The 14,569-nt window shown below is 46.7% G+C and overlaps 1 non-coding gene across 1 annotated transcript; it reads right to left on the bottom strand.

Annotated features, from left to right (window-relative positions):
* Positions 1-12,100: 12,100 nt before the first annotated feature.
* Positions 12,101-12,174, bottom strand: Trnat-ugu. Its single transcript has one exon. It is a non-coding gene; the product is annotated as a tRNA-Thr (tRNA).
* Between the last annotated feature and the right edge of the window lie 2,395 nt (positions 12,175-14,569).

The following is a 14,569-nucleotide window of genomic DNA, read 5'->3' as shown; positions in this document are numbered from 1 at the left end:
ACAAAGCAAGCTTTGATTGTATAAAAGAGAGCAGTGAGGATACCATGTGGTGTTCACCCAAGGACATCATGTAGCTACGCATATTAATTGCGACGTCACAATACATACACTGAGGAGCCAAAGAAATTGCTACATCGCGAGTGCGCAGAAGTGCCGCAACACGACGTGGCATGGAGTCGACTAATGCCTGGAGTAGTGCTGGAGGGAACTGACACCATGAATCCTGCAGGGCTGTCCATAAATCCGTAAGAGTACGAGGGGGTGGAGATCTCTTCTGAAGAGCACGTTGCAAGGCATCCCAGACATGTTCAATAATGTTCATATCTGGGGAGTTCAGTGGCCAGCAGTAGTATTTAAACCCAGAAGACAGTTCCTGAAGACACCCATGATCAATTGTGGACGTGTGGAGTGTCGCATTGTCCTGCTGGAATTGCCCAAGTCTGTCGGAATGCACAATGGACACGAATGGATGCAGGTGATCAGACAGGATGCTTACGTACGTGTCACCTGTCAGAGTCGTATCTAGACGTATCAGGGGTCCCACATCACTCCAACTGCACACGTCCCACACCATGACAGAGCCTCCACCAGCTTGAACAGTCCCCTGCTGACATGCAAGTTCCACAGATTCGTGACGTTGTCTCCATACCCGTACAGTCCATCAGCTCGATACAATTTGGAACGAGACTCGTCCGCCCAGGCAACATGTTTCCAGTCACCAACAGTCCAATGTCGGCGTTGACGGGTCCAGGCGAGGCGTAAAGCTTTGTGTCGTGCTGTCATCGAGGGTACACGAGTGGGCCTTCGGCTCCGAAAGCCCATATCGATGATGTTTCGTTGAATGGTTCGCACGCTGACACTTGCTGATGGCCCAGCAGTGAAATCTGCAGCAATTTGCGGAAGGATTGCACTTCTATCACGTTGAACGATTCTCTTCAGTCTACGTTGGACCCGTTCTTGCAGGATCTTTTTCCGGCTGCAGCGATGTCGGAGATTTGATGTTTTACCGGATTCCTTATATTCACGGTACACTCGTGAAATGGTCGTAAGGGAAAATCGCCACTTCATCGCTACCTCGGAGATGCTGTGTCCCATCGGTCTTGCGCCGACTATAACAGCACGTTCGAACTCACTTAAATGTTGCTAACCCGCCATTGTAGCAGCAGTAAGTGATCTAACAACAGCGCCAGACACTTGTTGTCTTATACAGGCTTTGCCGACAGCTGCGCCGTATTCTGCCTGTTAATATACACTGCTGTCCACCGTAAATGCAACACCCTGAAGGAAGCATCCGAATCAAGTGAAATTTACACCATGGGTTTGCAGCGATGAGATAGGCGACTGATTAGAATTTCAGCGCAGACGCACATCACGCGCGCCTGTGGCGCCACCTCATAGCGCCACTTAAGGCTTGGCGATTTCGACGAGTGTACGTTCGGCGCGTGTGTTTACCTTGTGGTTGTTTCACAAGACGATCAGTTATGCCTCGTAGACAACAGCGAACATCGTTTGATCAAGTATCCGAGTTCGACAGAGGAAGGATAGTGGCTTACCGAGATTGTGGATTATCATACAGAGAAATCGCTAGTCGTGTTGGACGAAACCAAAAAACTGTAATGCGGATATGTGACCGTTGGATGCAAGAGGGTACGACGGACCGACGTGGTCGATCGCATTCACCTCGGTGCACCACTGCACGTGCTGATGGGCAAATTGTGCGTATGGCAGTGACGGATCGCTCAGTGACATCCCGAACCGTAGCACAGCACATTGCGTCTGTAACGCATCATCCAGTGTCTGCGCGTACCATTCGACGCCGTTTGCAGCAGAGTGGTCTGTCCGCAAGACGTCCATTGCTTCGTCTACCACTGACGCAGAACCACAGACGTCTCCGTCGCCAATGGTGTGATGACAGACGGATGTTGACGGCAGAATGGAATGACGTTGTCTTTACTGACGAGGCACGCTTCTGTCTGCAGCACCACGATGGTCGGATTCGAGTGTGGAGACACCGTGGAGAGAGGATGCTGGACAGCTGCATTATGCACCGCCACACTGGTCTTGCACCGGGTATTATGGTATGGGGCGGTATTGGATATTACTCTCGCACGCCTCTAGTACGCATTGCCGGTACTTTAAATAGCCGGCGCTACATATCCGAGGTGCTGGAGCCAGTTGTCCTTCCTTACCTTCAGGGCTCGGCCACAGCCATATTTCAACAGGATAATGCGCGACCACACGTGGCACACATTGTCCAAAGGTTCTTCGTCAATAACCAGATTGAATTGCTTCCCTGGCCGGCTCGCTCTCCGGATCTTTCGCCGATAGAAAACATGTGGTCCATGGTTGCTCAACGAGTGACCCAGATTACATTCCCAGCTGCCACACCAGATGATCTTCGGCAACGTGTGGAAGCTGCTTGGGCTGCTGTACCCCAGGAACACATCCAACGTCTCTTTGACTCAATGCCGAGACGTGTGGCAGCGGTGATCTCCAACAATGGCGGCTACTCTGGCTACTGATTCTGGCAGGAACCACATGTCACAGACGTCTGTAAACGTAATCATTTGATACTTGGTCAACATGTTATCTACAAAACAAATTTTGTTGTGCTACCTCTTGTTACGGTGGCCAGCAGTGTATAAGTCTGTATGTGAATATGCATGCCTACACCACTTTCTTTGACGCTTAAGTGTACTAGTCCTACAGAAAAAAATGAACAAAACCGTTTTTTGTAGGAAATTTAGTACTTGTATACGTTTTCGTTGGAGGCCATTGTTTTCCAGTTGTGCAAGAAAAACGCGTTTGAGGATCGCTTTTCCAAAATCAAATGTGTGTGGAATCTTATGGGACTTAACTGCTAAGGTCATCAGTCCCTAAGCTTACACACTATCTACCCTAAATTATTCTAAGGATAAACACACACACCCATGCCCGAGGGAGGACTCGAACCTCCGCCGGGACCAGCCGCACAGTCCATGACCGCAGCGCCTTTAGACCGCTCGGCTAATCCCGCGCGGCGATTGCTTTTGCACGTTTTCCTTGAATAATTCGGAACTACGGCTTCTAGCGAAAACATATGCCAGTACAAAATGTAACTATGAAACACTAAATATCCTAAAAAAATAGGTCACGTCCATATTCTTGTGGAGCTAACAGTTTACGTGTAGTGAGGGAGAGAATGTGAATATCTTGCGAGTGGTATTTGAAGGTGTTGCGGGTTGTATAAGAGCTATAGGTAGGGGCAGCAGAATCGCGCTGTATATACTCTATAGGAGGTGCATAAAGTTTCAGTTATCACACTGACCAAACTGAAATTACGTCATTAAATTTCTGGTTTGCTTATAGTTACTTGTCATGCACTGCTGATACACACTGAAATCCCCGCGACACAGAACTGCAGCACGCAATCGCTTTACCTGCTTTCGAAAGGAAACAAAACTGCAACAATGGACGGCGAGACCATCATATGGCACAGTTGTGACGGGGCAGAGACACTTCCATTGTCGTCAAGACAAAACTAAACCACGAGAAACCGAATGGCTGACCATCTCTCTGTTACGAACTGAGTACTGTAAGAGGATAGAAGGCCCTAGTGATCGAAGACCGACATATATCAACTTGCCATGTGCGGAAAATAATTTTCCGACAACCACTCTACATCTACATCTACATACATACTCCGCAATCCACCATACGGTGCGTGGCGGAGGGTACCTCGTACCACAACTAGCATCTTCTCTACCTGTTCCACTCCCAAACAGAACGAGGGAAAAATGACTGCCTATATGCCTCTGTACGAGCCCTAATCTCTCTTATCTTATCTTTGTGGTCTTTCCGCGAAATGTAAGTTGGCGGCAGTAAAATTGTACTGCAGTCAGCCTCAAATGCTGGTTCTCTAAATTTTCTCAGTAGTGAATCACGAAAAGAACGCCTCCTTTCCTCCAGAGACTCCCACCCGAGTTCCTGAAGCATTTCCGTAACTCTTGCGTGATGATCAAACCTACCAGTAACAAATCTAGCAGCCCGCCTCTGAATTGCTTCTATGTCCTCCCTCAATCCGACCTGATAGGGGTCTCAAACGCTCGAGCAGTACTCAAGAGTAGGACGTATTAGTGTTTTATAAGCGGTCTCCTTTACAGATGAACCACATCTTCCCAAAATTCTACCAATGAACCGAAGACGACTATCCGCCTTCCCCACAACTGCCATTACATGCTCGTCCCACTTCATATCACCCTGCAATGTTACGCCCAAATATTTAATAGTCGTGACTGTGTCAAGCGCTACACTACTAATGCAGTATTCAAACATTACGGGATTCTTTTTCCCACTCATCTGCATTAATTTACATTTATCTATATTTAGAGTTAGCTGCCATTCTTTACACCAATCACAAATCCTGTCCAAGTCATCTCGTATCCTCCTACAGTTACTCAACGACGATACCACAGCATCATCAGCAAACAGCCGCACATTGCTATCCACCCTATCCAAAAGATCATTTATGTAGATAGAAAACAACAGCGGACCCGCCACAATTCCCTGGGGCACTCCAGATGATACCCTCACCTCCGATGAACACTCACCGTCGAGGACAACGTACTGGGTTCTATTACTTGAGAAGTGTTCGAGCCACTCACATACTTGGGAACCAATCCCATATGCTCGTACCTTAGTTAGGAGTCTGCAGTGGGGCACCGAGTCAAACGCTTTCCGGAAGTCAAGGAATATGGCATCCGTCTGATACCCTTCATCCACAGTTCGCAAGATATCGTGTGAAAAAAGAGCGAGTTGCGTTTCGCAGGAACGATGCTTTCTAAAACCGTGCTGATGCATGGACAGCAACTTCTCTGTCTCAAGGAAATTCATTATATTCGAACTGAGAATATGTTCGAGACTCCTGCAACAAACCGATGTTAAGGATATTGGTCTGTAATTTTGAGGATCCGTCCTTCTACCCTTCTTATATACAGGCGTCACCTGCGCTTTTTTCCAGTCACTCGGGACTTTACGTTGGGCAAGAGATTCGCGATAAATGCAGGCTAAGCAAGGAGCCAATAGAGTAGAGTACTCTCTGTGAAACCGAATTGGAATCGCAACAGGACCAGGCGATTGATTTATTTTCAACCCATTCAGCTGCTTCACAACCCCGGGCATGTCTATCACTATGTCCTCCATACGGGAATCTGTACGAGACTCAAACGGCGGTATGTTTGTACGATCCTCTTGTGTGAAAGGTTTCTCAAGTGCTAGATTTAAAATTTCAGCTTTCGTTTTGCTGTCTTCCGTTGCCAGGCCAGACTGATCGGTGGTGAGTGACTGGATGGAACCATTCGACGCGCTTACCGATTTTGGGTTTTCAGCAAGATCTCTTGCTAAGGTATGACGCTGCTAATGGTTTCAAAGTTCTCTCATTAAATCTCCAATTACAAGGCGATGACGCCACGTACCTATAAAAGAACTCTCTGGGCAGAAAACGACGAAAAAATCGCTCCGTGACACGCCATCATAATTCGCTCTTCTCTCCATGTATGGCGAACAGGAGACCATAGCGCAATCTCGTAAAACTGGAACCGGATTCTGACGAGAGCGTGACGTCATCGCCTTCGCGGACACAATTGAATCGTCAACAGTCCGCCCTAGGCTACATCACAGTGCCGGGTCGTTAAAAGTATACGGCTGCCCCTGTGAGTCAGCGTCCCGCTGTACACCCATATATACGTCGCGAATGCTGATGGGCCGTCTCCCGCATATAGCGTCCGCGTTGACGAACGGCGGACAAAGCCCCCCCGTGTCGCAGGGATGCTTTTTCTTTTCTTTTCTTTTTCTTTTTTTTTTTTAACTCGTCACGAGACCGTGACCGAACTGCTGCGGCACTGCGCTCCAGATTGACAGATAGGCATCGCTCCAGCTGCAGCGGTGCTGGAGTCCAGCGCTGACGTCATAGCCGGTCACCGGCACACACCGCGACACAATCATCGCATTATTACGCACTATTATCGCTACTTTACCTCTCCCGACTCTTAATGCGGGCCGTTATTAAATTATTTTGCTCGCCCAAGATTACGGAAAGCAAGATGCTGTAGATTACGCCGAAATGCTAACCTCACCCGCCGACCGAATTCGTTATTTATTTTGTTCTCTTCTTTATAGTTAGGTAGGCTGCCCTCTTAGGGTAATGAACTAAGGCGGCCAGATTCGTCGTGGTATAAGACGGCGATGCGTTGGATTACGGACTTGGGTAACACGTCACACAGTTTGCAGAGAGAAAGAGAGAGAGAGAGAGAGAGAGAAAACTCCTACTTTGGAATCAGCTCTAAGAACCTCATCTGTGCGTCTGATGCATTCCAACTCACGCACAGGCTAATGTTGTGTAGGAGTTTTGCAAGTTTCGGTTTGTTTGTGAAATAACTTTCTCTGTTACCACTCACAATTTTCCCTTTGTTTATATTTTGCACGTCATATCTGCGGAAATGATTCCCATTTCTAAGCGTGTTCTCACCGTGCTATGCCATGTAATCGTGAAGTTTCCGGTGTCTGAAGTATTGCATAATTCCGCTGCCTTTACAGTTATATAAAAGGCACATCCAATTTTTAATTACTCGTCCATCTTTATACAGAGTTGTTGCGAGATTTGGAAAAATCTGTTCTGGAATGAAATTTTCACTCTGCAGCGGAGTGTGCGCTGATATGAAACTTGCTGGCAGATTAAAACTGTGTGCCGGACCGAGACTCGAACTCGGGACCGTTGCCTTTCGCAGTCAAGTGCTCCGGCACACAGTTTAAATCTGCCATGAAGTTTGAAGGTTTCTTCTATTTACGAACTTCTTGTTGCCGAAAATGGTTCAAATGGCTCTGAGTACTATAGGACTTAACATCTGAGGTCATCAGTCCCCTAGAGCTTAGAACTACTTAAACCTAATTAACCTAAGGACATCACACACATTCATGCGCCAGGCAGGATTCGAACCTGCGACCGTAGCCGTCGCGCAGTTCCAGACTAAAACGCCTAGAACCGCTCTGCCACAGCGGCCGGCTCTTATTGCCGACTTGCCCTGAAATTCCACGTCTTGGACATCACACATGATACATTAAGCTTATTGACTACACATATTTTAGAACACCTGCCTGATTAATCAGTGTAAATGCATAAAACTGCAGCCAGTCACTTTTTTCTAAATAGTCATTTATGTAGTCTATCAGACTCATCTTTACAAGGTTTCAAAAATGGCTTCAAATGGCTCTGAGCACTATGCGACTTAACTGCTGAGGTCATCAGTCGCCTAGAACTTAGAACTAATTAAACCTAACTAACCTAAGGACATCACACACATCCATGCCCGAGGCAGGATTCGAACCTGCGACCGTAGCGGTCACGCGGTTCCAGACTGAAGCGCCTTTAACCGCACGGCCACACCGGCCGGCTTACAAGGTTTCCCGGAAGAAGTTCCACATGTTATCCTTGAAATATTTATGCAATTTCCGGAAAACCATCTGAAAATGAGCCTGAAAAGGTTCGAAAACCGGTTGATGGAATAATAAATAACCACTTCAAACAATGTCCTGTGCACAGTACAAAATGGAAATTGCAAATGTATACAGGTTGATCAGAAAGAATGTGACAAGCTTATAAGGGTGTGGCACGGTGGGTTGTGCTGAGAAATAACTGTTGAGAGTAAATATTTGATACGTTGTACCGTTTCGGAGATAATTAGCACTGAAGTTAGCTAATCACGCAGGTTGAAGCGGCCCGCCAGATACAATAGTCTAACAATAAGTTGTTCTCATAGCGTAGACGATAGCTCACGAGACTGCTGAGTCTTTTGCTCGGGTTCGATCCTTACTTCCGTCCCATGTACAATTTTTGTGTCGCTTCCTTGTTCGGGAATATTTGAGAACATTTTTCGCAGAAACAGCACTCTGGCAAAAACGCTTTGAAAATGGATCAAAAACATTTCTTTATTTCCGGATATAATCACAAAATCACAGGTCCTCAGACTACTGGTTTCGGTCAGCAATGATCATCTTCAGATCTGTTTTAAAAACATGTCCTAATGTAATAGAGCCGCAGTGGCACCGTCTGAAGACAAAGACAAGGTTGCCACTATGGCTCCATTATATGGTTAAAATGGCTCTGAGCACTATGGGACTTAACATCTATGGTCATCAGTCCCCTAGAACTTAGAACTACTTAAACCTAACTAACCTAAGGACATCACACAACACCCAGTCACCACGAGGCAGAGAAAATCCCTGACCCCGCCGGGAATCGAACCCGGGAACCCGGGCGTGGGTCCATTATATAAGGACATGTTTTTAAAGCAGATCTCTGCTGACAGAAACCAGTAGTGTCAGGACCTAACATTTCGTGATCACCGACGGGAACACTTTCTGGATCACTGTTCGAATCGGGACCGTGTCGCAGTTTGTGAAAAACAGTCTTGACCGGAACAAAATATTTGATTGAAAACGATTAGCTGTTTCGGTCAGAATGTGACCATCTTCAGAGCATTTATACGGTAGGCGGTGGCGGTGAACACAGCAGGTATGACGGTTCCACGAACTTCAGCACAATTCAGGAGATATGAGATGGGACATCGACTCTTTGAAGAAGCGAGGGTGCAGGGGTTACTGGTGCATAACAAACCAGGAACAACGGCGACAAAAGTAAGGAAAGGGGGGAACATGGGAAGAAGACTAGGCAGTTCTGTAAAAATTGGAATATTCGAGGGAAAAGGTTGAGCAGGTATAAAAGGCAGCCAAGCAAAAGACTCTGTCGAGACGGCATGTAGCTACCAACATCATCTGTCATGTGACAAGGTCCTCGACTATAGGGGCCTTAATTTTGACCTATTGACATACAGACAGTTCCTGATACATGACAAGTCTTGTGGAGACAGCTATTACTGAACGAATTGCTAATGTGCAACTTGTTTGTTCTTCCGAAGAAGAGAGTTTTAAACTCGTCGAAACGATGGTAAAGATTATTTGAAAAGGACCATTTATTGCAACTGGTTGCATGTCTTTTATACCTGCTGATCTGTAACCGACGCTGTAGTTCAGCCATATTAAAAATAAGTAACAATTAAAAATTGGTAATCGAAAGATGGAATATTTTCAAGAAACATGCTTAGAGTTTCAATAATAAAATAATGAGAGAACTTGAATTTAACTAATTTAACTAAGAATGTCGTCATTTAGCTGCAAGACAAAACGCCTACAGAGAAGAGAACAGTGCTTGTGCTTTATGAAGTTTGCCTTCTCTCTCTCTCTCTCTCTCTCTCTCTCTCTCTCTCTCTCTCTGTCTCTCTCCCCACGTGAGTTTCGCAGAGTGCTCGTTTCCGTTGCGCTCTCAGAGAAATTTCAAGTTGCAGAGTAATACCAGCAACGGCGAGAGCTTCCACATGTGTCTGTGTGTGTGTGTGTGTGTGTGTGTGTGCGTGTGTCAGTGAGAGAGAGAGAGAGAGACAGAGAGAAAATATGAGCAGCAGAGACCTCTGGCGGCCTTGCAACGAACCAACAAACCTCGTTGTGCTGCCCGAGGTTCAGTGAGGGGATTCCCCGTGATGGAACGGGGACTCCCCCTGTAACCAACAGCCGCTACGTGACGCGGCAACACAAGCTTGGGGGAGACGCCGTGGGGAAATAACGAGGGGGATGGTTGAGGAGAGAGTGGGTGGACAAGGGGCAGGGGAAGAGGGTAACTCAGAACAAGAGAAGAGCGCATTTATCTTGTTCCCCTTCAAAGCTACATTTCCGCTTCCCTCCCACCGAAGATTTTGTGGAGCTCGAAAATGTCCTATTTAGGAAACAACCAGGTGCTGCTAATGAAATAAATCTTTGTTAACTGTTATTTACTATCATCTGATCGTCTGATGTTCATTGTAGCAAGGGGGAGAGATGAGAGGGATGTTTACTGGAAAAAAAATATTGGCACTGAGCACTATGGGACTTAACTGCTGAGGTCATCAGTCGCCTAGTCCTAACCTAAGGACAGCACACACATCCATGCCCGAGCAGGATTCGAACCTACGACCGTAGCGGTCTCTCGGATCCAGACTGGAGCGCCTAAAACCGCACGGCCGCTCCGCCCGGCGCGGAAAAATATTAACCAGCCCATTTTGTGTTCGCCGTTTCTTGCAGTGTTCATGAAATTGATGAACTGCAATAATTTTGTATGCACGATGACTCAAAGTCACGGGTAATAACTTTTGTTAGTGACAAAATGTTCAGTGACGCCAGGTGTCTCTCACTATTTACACTACTGGCCAATAAAATTGCTACACCACGAAGATGACGTGCTACAGACGGGAAATTTGACCTACAGCAAGAAGATGCTGCGATATGCAAATGATTAGCTTTTCAGAGCGTTCACACAAGGTTGGCGCCGGTGGCGACACCTACAACGTGCTGACATGAGGAAAGTTGCCAACCGATTTCTCATACACAAACAGCAGTTGACCTGCGTTGCCTGGTGAAACGTTGTTGTGATGCCTCGTGTGAGGAGGAGAAATGCGTACCATCACGTTTCCGGCTTTGATAAAGGTCGGATTGTAGTCTATCGCGATTGCGGTTTATCGAATCGCGACATTGCCGCTCGCGTTGGTCGAGATCCAATGACTGTTAGCAGAATATGGAATCGGTGGGTTCAGGAGGGTAATACGGAACGCCGTGCTGGATCCCAAAGGCCTCGTATCGCTAGCAGTCGAGATGACAGGCATCTTATCCGCACGGCTGTAACGGATCGTGCAGCCGCGTCTCGATCCCTGAGTCAACAGATGGGGACGTTTGCAAGACGAGAACCATCTGCACGAACAGTTCGACGACGTTTGCAGCAGCACGGACTATCAGCTCGGAGACCGTGGCTGCGGTTACCCTTGACGCTGCATCACAGACAGGAGCGTCTGCGATGGTGTACTCGACGACGAACCTGGTTGCACGAATGGCAAAACGCCATTTTTTTGGATGCATCCAGGTTCTGTTTACAGCATCACGATGGTCGCATCCGTGTTTGGCGAAGCGTGTATTCGTCATCGCCATACTGGCGTATCACCCGGCGTGATGGTATGGGGTGCCATCGGTTATACGTCTCGGTCACCTCTTGTTCGCATTGACGGCGCTTTGAACAGTGGACGTTACATTTCAGATGTGTTACGACCCGTGGCTCTACCCTTCATTCGATCCCTGCGAAACCCTACATTTCAGTAGGATAATGCACGACCGCATGTTGCAGGTCCTGCACCGGCCTTTCTCGATACAGAAAATGTCCGACATCTGCCCTGGCCAGCACATTCTCCAGATCTCTCTCCAATTGAAAACGTCTCGTCAATGGTGGCCGAGCAACTGGCTCGTCACAATACGCCAGTCACTACTCTCGTTGAACTGTCGTATCGTGTTGAAGCTGCACGGGCAGCTGTACCTGTACACGCCATCCGAGCTCTGTTGGACAAAGCCCAGGCGTATCGAGGCCGTTATTACGGCCAGAGGTGGTTGTTCTGGGTACTGATTTCTCAGGATCTATGCACCCAAATTGTGTGAAAATGTAATCACACGTCAGTTCTAGTATAATATATTTGTCCAATGAATACCCGTTTACCATCTGCATTTCTTCTTGGTGTAGCAATTTTAATGGCCAGCAGTGTATTATGCCCCTGAATGGCTCCAGTGGACATGCACTCTGTCACATTCGTATGTGATGCGGGTTGCCTACCATCTAGTCATCCGATTCACGCAAAAGGTGTTATGCTGAGGAAATCCAAATTTCCTGGTTCACTTTTAAACATCGTTCTTCTCTTAGGCACGGTCATTCTTATGTTTGCTTATTCAAAGCTCATGGAGGTGGGTACTGTGCAGAAGCAGCACATCTCACAGTAGACCCCGCTAGTTCGGCGAAATCTTGTCGTTCCAAAGCTGGCGAATTCAATAGAAAGACGGCTAGCATCGCCAGGAAGCGTAAGTGAACATTCTGCCTGCAACGTGAGTTGTTCCCCATGGCGTGATCTCCCATAGACGTTTTACAGAAGGACTTAGAATGAAATGAACACCCTTAGCTGCTTACAGGCGTTGACATACGTCAACTGGGACAGATGAACATGTGTGCCCCGACCGGGACTCGAACCCGGGATCTTCTGCTTACATGGCAGACGCTGTATCCACCTGAGCCACCGAGGACACGGAGGATAGCGCGACTGCAGGGATTTATCTCTGGCACGCCTCCCGCGAATCCCACATTCTCAACGTATTGTCCCGCACTACATTCGTAGTGCCCCCCCCCCCCCCCCCCCCCCCCCCATTATACTCATTACTCGCGGCGCGTTGCCGATTCCCGTAAGAGTTCGGGCACTGTGCGTGCATTCGCAGAGAAGAAGAAGAAGATGGTCAAGTGGCCGGTGAGGCTTAACTATATATATATATATATATATATATATATACTAAGATCTTAGTATATATTAGTATATATTATATATATATTAGTCTATATTATATATACACTAAGATCTTAGTATATATTACAGAAGGACTTTGAAATGATTCAGATGTCCCTACCAATGAAGTTTAACGCAACTGTGTCAAGAGAATATTGGTTGACTCTTCTAGGAAAGCACGCTCTCGGAATTTTATCAGCAAACCAGACAGCGATACAGATCGCCTCTCTTGGAGCGTCTGCCAGTGGAGTTGGGTGAACATTTCTGTGGCGCTTTCCCGCTTACTAAACGAACCTGTAACGAAGCGCGCTGCTCTTCTTTGGATATTCTTCATATCCTCTACATTCCTACCTGGTACCGATCCCTGACTGACGAGCAATGCTGAAGCATCGGTCGGATGCGGTTTTGAAATCTCCTTTCTGGGTGGGCTGTACTTGTTATCCCTTTTCGCAATGAATCACTGTCTTGCATCTGTCTTTCCTGCGACCAGCTTTATGTGGTACTTCCACTTTAATATACTGCGTGCCCATAATGATAAATATACTACGGAAATAACTGCTTCCAGTAACTGTTCTGCAGACATGTAGTCATACCGAAACGGGTCTCCCTGCGTATGTATGAGGAATACGGTAAATTTGTTTTATGCTGAGACTCCCATTACTAGTAACATCTGTCTTTTTACTCACATGCAGTTGACGTTTCTGTGATAGCTGCAGTTCCAGTGTGTCGTAAAGGCTAGCACAGTTGCGTGAATTGCAGGAGACCTAGGTTCGAAATCCCGACGAAGGTACAAATTTTAATTCGCTGCTTCGGCCCACATCATCAGCGTACATTTCTTTTTATGAAGATTCTTTGTTTTGTTGTTGTTGTTGTTGTGGTCTTCAGTCCTGAGACTGGTTTGATGCAGCTCTCGATGCTAGTCTGTCCTCTGCAAGCTTCTTCATCTCCCAGTACCTACTGGAATCCACATCCTTCTGAATCTGCTTAGTGTATTCATCTCTTGGTCTCCCTCTACGATTTTTACCCTCCACGCTGCCCTCCAATACTAAATTGGTGATCCCTTGATGCCTCAGAACATGTCCTACCAACCGATCCCTTCTTCTAGTCAAGTTGTGCCACAAACTCCTCTTCTCCCCAATTCTGTTCAATACCTCCTCATCAGTTATGTGATGTACCCATCTCATCTTCAGCATTCTTCTGTAGCACCACATTTCGAAAGGTTCTATTCTCTTCTTGTCCAAACTAGTTATCGTCCATGTTTGACTTCCATACATGGCTACACTCCATACAAATACTTTCAGAAACGACTTCCTGACACTTAAATCTATACTCGATGTTAACAAATTTCTCTTCTTGAGAAACGCTTTCCTCCCCACTGACAGTCTGCATTTTATTTCCTCTCTACTTCGACCATCATCAGTTATTTTGCTCCCCAAATAGCAAAACTCCTTTACTGCTTTAAATATCTCATTTCCTAATCTAATTCCCTCAGCATCGCCCGACTTAATTCGACTACATTCCATTATCCTCGTTTTCTTTTTGTTCATGTTCATCTTATATCCTCCGTTCAGCTGCTCTCCCAAGTCCTTTGCTGTCTCTGACAGAATTACAATATCATCGGCGAACCTTAAAGTTTTTATTTCTTGTCCATGGATTTGAATACCTACTCCGAATTTTTCTTTTGTTTCTGTAACTGCTTGCTCAATACACAGATTGAATAACATCAGGGAGAGGCTACAACCCTGTCTCACTCCTTTCCCAACCACTGCTTCCCTTTCGTGCCCCTCGACTCTTATACCGGCCTTCTGGTTTCTGTACAAATTGTAAATAGCCTTTGGCTGCCTGTATTTTACCCCTGCCACCTTTAGAATTTGAAAGAGAGTATTCCAGTCAACATTGTCAAAAGCTTTATCTAAGTCTACAAATGCTAGAAACGTAGGTTTGCCTTTCCTTCGTTTATTTGTATTAAAATAAGTAACTGTTGACTGGCGCATGAGACCAGTGCAAGTTGGACGGCACTTCTGGCGAGTTCCCTGGACGGTCACCCATTCAAGTACTAGCCAAGCCCAACGTTGCTCTACTTCGGTGACTGGGCGGAAACCGGTTGTATTAACGCCGTTGGCTTCATTGGCGCCGAAACT

Source organism: Schistocerca americana, chromosome 11, assembly GCF_021461395.2.
Source record: "Schistocerca americana isolate TAMUIC-IGC-003095 chromosome 11, iqSchAmer2.1, whole genome shotgun sequence".
NCBI classification, from domain to species: domain Eukaryota; kingdom Metazoa; phylum Arthropoda; class Insecta; order Orthoptera; family Acrididae; genus Schistocerca; species Schistocerca americana.
This window is presented reverse-complemented; position numbering and strand designations above follow the sequence as displayed.